Here is a 4875-nt window from a genome sequence, read left to right as displayed (position 1 = left end):
CCCCCGAGGCTCCCAGCCTCATTCCTGAGGAAGGGCTTTTGCCCGAAGCATCGATTTTCCTGCACCTTGGATGCTGCCTGACCTGCTGTGCTATTGCAGCACCATTCTAATCTTGACTTTAGGGCCTGATGCCATCTTTCCAATGCTCCCTGGGATTCAGGATGGTACACCCTTGATTTAAAGTGTTTAATGCCTGAACTATCCATGACCTCCTTTAATAATATGGCAGTAAAATTAATCCCTCCATCTGATTGAATCTACCTGAGTAGTTCATAACGGGTAAAGAAAGCAAGCAACTCCACCACAGCCTTTTTTACCTTGACATTCTGTAATGGAATTGCCTCCAGAAACCTGGAAGACACATGCATTAAGTTTAGCTATTACTGTTTCCCACTTTTGGTTTTAGGCAGGGGACCTACACAATCAATTATAACCAATGTAAAAGTTTTTTCAAATGTGGGAATTGGCATCAAAGGCCCTGGTTTTATTCCTGCCCGTGGCTTTCCTACCATCTGACATGTATGACAGTTATGGTAAAATTCAACCACATCTTCATGTAATCCAGGCTGTACCTTAGCCTGAGGCTTCCTTCACTCGTCCTACAGCTAATTAATGTGCTACCTGAAATACTTCCTGTCTGTATTCTACCGGCAATACAATCTGGTGAACTTCCGTTGATTTCCCATCTGCACTAAATGCCAGGTCTCCATTTCCACCTTAAGACTTTATCCTTGAGGTAATAGCATTCTGGGAATACACTATTTCCTTATCCAAGTAGGCTTTATGATATCATTCCTTTATCATCACATCTTTTTGTTGTAATTACATTAATCTTTCAGCACTAAACACTTCTGTCTGATCCTCTACCTGCTATGGTCTTTCTTTACCATCTCATCAAACACAGTGTTAGCTAACTGGACCTCAACTCCTTCATTTTTTCGCTTTTGTTTTAGCTTATGGTTGTGGGATCTTGTCAACACACAGTCTGGAAAAATTGCAAAAGCCCTTCATCAGGTAGAAACATTGATTTTTCCTGCTCCTCGGATGCTGCCTGACCTGCTGTGCTTTTCCAGCACCACTCTAACACTACTCCTCTCTCCATTTATTATATTTTCATCTCTAGTATTAGAGACAGGCTAGCTCCCATATCTCTCAATATTTTTACTTGTTTACCTTCTCCAACTGTTCTATCTGAGTAAATCTTACCTGCGCAGGTGAAGTCTTTGTAGAAATTGGGTGCTGCCTTACTCGCCCAGCCCATGACGAGGCTGTGCACTCTCGTTCAGCTCCTCGACCTCTCTCAGGATTTCCTTCACAGCCTTAACTAATCCCATTGGCTCAGCCTCTTTTACCACAATCTTTTTCCCAGTGTCTTTCTTAAGCCACCAGCATTGTGACTTTTTGTGTCTCACCTTATTGAAGTGAAAACAGCTGAGGTCTTTCACCTCCTTTCCAATACCTTGCGTTTCTTTTTTCACATGTGTAAACTGTTCCCAGTATGATCTACTTTTTGTTTTTCATTGAAGGATCTCCCTCTTTCCCAATTCTAGTCCCTCCCAGAATGAAATTCCCATCTGAAGCTAGATTACAATTTATGCACTAATGCGTATTCATCCACCATCCCTGTAGATCTTCTCATGATTTTAACTTTCTGAACCTCAATGTGTTATCACTTCTGGAAGTGAGTTTTTAAACTCCTCCAGCAGAATATCTCTAAGAGCCTCATATGTCTTTTCTATATTTAAAGCTCTCATCCATCTATCGAATTTGCTCTTTGTAATTCTTTCAATCGAGATATATGTTGGACCCGGTTCCTCTCTTACATTTCTGAACCACTGTCTATATGCTTCTGGTACCAATTCGTAGGCACTCAAAATAGCCTTTTTTACTTGGTTGTATTCTCCTGACACCTGCTGTGACACCACTGCAAGCACCTCACCAGCCCTGTCTTCCAACTTGGTCTGAATTAACATTACCCACAGTCTCTGGGCAGTTCATTTGTTTTTTTTTCAAAGGAATTTCTCAAAGGAAATGAAAAAGGCTTCTGCATCTTTTTCACCGATATTTAGTAATGTTTGAACACATTTGCTCATCATCACTTCTACCTTGTACTTTTATTCATGTCATTTGAAGTCTTTTTGCTTCAATTTCCAACTTCTACTTTTCCATCTCCCTCCATTTCTTTTCTCTCTCTTTTTCCTTTTCTTTCACATTTTCCTCAGCGTTTAACCATAATTCAAACTGTTTCAGCTCCCTTTCCTTTCCTTTTCTTTATCTTCTGACTCCAACTGTCTCATCTGTGATTTAAATTTCTCTTAGTCCACTGCACTTCACTGTTTCTCTGGTATTCCTAAATACACGGCTAACTCCGTTACAATTTCAGCTTTCTTATTATCCTAGTTAAACCCAATTTTGGCCCATTTGCTAATTCTATGAATGTCACCTTTTCCTGTCTTTCAAAACTTTCTTGGCAAATTTGGGAAGCATCTTTGACCCCCAGAACCTCTTTAGCAATGTTAAGAGCCACTTACCCACTTTTGATTTAACCAACAAGAAGCAACTGAAATTAAACAGACTTTCCACCTCTTTCTTAAGTTTTATTTAAAGACCTAGGAAACTAGTCCCTTAATCTGCTCAAATCTTTCAAATCCAGGACCCAATCTGTCCAAATCTCGGACCCGATCTGTCAATAGTTTTACAATCAGATTGGTCCTAGATTGTCAAAAATATCCGATTTAAATTTGATAGGTATTTTGGTAAATTGATTGGCCTAAATTCAAAAGCCTGTTGCTTTGGTAAAAATGCTGCTTTGTCGGTTAACTGTATGGTCTTTCAATACGAATGTTTCAATTCAGGTGCTCTCTGTGCACCTACAAACCTCCACGCTGCTGTCACACCCATACTTTGAAATTCCTAAGCACTGAAAAAAAACACAATTTTTTAAAGCCACCGTCAATGCTTTTCCCCCTGAGCATTTTACAAACACTAATATTTTACAAATGCCAAATTCTAACTTCCTGCTTCCCAGTCTACAATCCACCCAACTTTGCAACATCTGTATTGATTGATCTGTTACAGTGAAGTTTCAGGGCACGCTGTATTGATCAGTCTGTTAAGATGCAGTCTTATTGTATTAATTAATCTGCTACAATGCGTTTTGACGTTTCTCTGTATTGATCCATTTGATACAGTGAGGTCTGAGGGAACACTGTATCAATCAATCTGTTGCAGTGAGGTCTGACTATAATCTTTATCGATTAATCTGATACAGTGAGGTCTGAGGAAACTCTGCATCGATTGATCTGTCGCAGTGAGTTCTGACTATAATCTTTATCGATTAATCTGATACAGTGTGGTCTGAGGAAACTCTGCATCGATTGATCTGTTATGGTGTGATCTGAAGATACTTTATATTGATCAGTCCGTTATAGTGTGGTCTGACTATACTCCATACTGATTGATCTGTCACGGTGTAGTGTGAGGGTACCCTGTGTTAACTGATGTAGTCTGAGGGTAGTCTGTATTGATTAATCCGCTACAGTGCAATCTGTGGGTCTACTGTATTGAACAGTCTGTTACAGTGGCGTCTGTGGGTACTCTATATTGATTGATCTGTTACAGTGCAGTGTGACCATACTCTCTCTGGATAAGTCTATAACAGTGTGGTTTGACTGTACTCTGTATTGGTGGATCTGTCACAGTGTGGTCTCAGGGTACTCGGCGTTGATCGATCTGTTATAGTGCCATCTGACTGTATTCTGCATTGATGGATCTGTCACAGTGTGGTGTGAGGGTATCAACTGGTGGGTTAAGGTGTAATCTGAGGGGAGTCTGTATTGATCGATCTGCTACAGTGCGGCCTGACTGTATTCTGTGTTGTTCAATATTGTTGCAGTGTGTTCTGAGGTAACTCTGTATTGATTGTTCTGTTACAGTGCCATCTGACTGTACTGTATATCAATCAATCTGTTACAGTGCGGTTTGAGGGTACTCTGTATCGATTGATCTGATACAGGGAGGTCTGACTAACTGTACCGATCGATCTGTTACAGGTGTGTGGGAACTCTGTGTTGGTTCATATGTTACAGTGTGGTCTCTGCATTGATCGATCTGTTACAGTGTAGTCTGAGGATACTCTGTATTGATCAATCTGACACAATGAGGTATAAGGGAACATTATCGATCAATTTGTTACAGTGAGGTCTGAATATAGTCTGTATCAATTGATCTGATACAGCGTGGTCTGAGAGTATTCTGTATTGATTGATGTGTTACTGTACATCCTAAGGATACTTTGTTTTGATCAATCTGTTACAGTGTCATCTAACTGTACTCTGTATTAATGAATCGGTTACAGTGTAATGTGAGGGTATTCTGTGTTAAGGTGCAGTCTGAGAGTAGTCTGTACTGACAGATCTGCTACAATGCGGTCTGAGGTATTCTATATTGATTTTGTTACAGTGCGTTCTGGGGGAGTTATGTATCGGCATGTCTGTTGCAGTTGTTACAAAGCGGAACTTGACCCCACTTTGGAAACGAAAACCAAAACACCCAAATAGGAGCACCTCAACTTACAATCTGTAGAAGGAGTGTGAAAACTGGGGTAACCTGTCTTTCAGCAACTTCAAGTGGTTGAATAAAATAAATCCCTGACGCTCACTTTAAAACCAACAAGTAACAATTTATTTATCTAACTCTAACAGTGAACAAATTAACTAAATTATTAACAAACAGAATAAGTCCTTTCTACTGCTAACTATTCCCAAATACTGCAAGATTCTCATGGTAAGCTGATCCAATAAATAAAAGTTCTACTTAAATAAAAATAAACAAATAGAATTTAGTCTCTTGAACATTACAGCCAGGTTACACCTT

This window comes from Chiloscyllium plagiosum, chromosome 37 (assembly GCF_004010195.1).
Source record: "Chiloscyllium plagiosum isolate BGI_BamShark_2017 chromosome 37, ASM401019v2, whole genome shotgun sequence".
NCBI lineage: Eukaryota > Metazoa > Chordata > Chondrichthyes > Orectolobiformes > Hemiscylliidae > Chiloscyllium > Chiloscyllium plagiosum.
Note: the sequence above shows the minus strand (reverse complement) of the source record.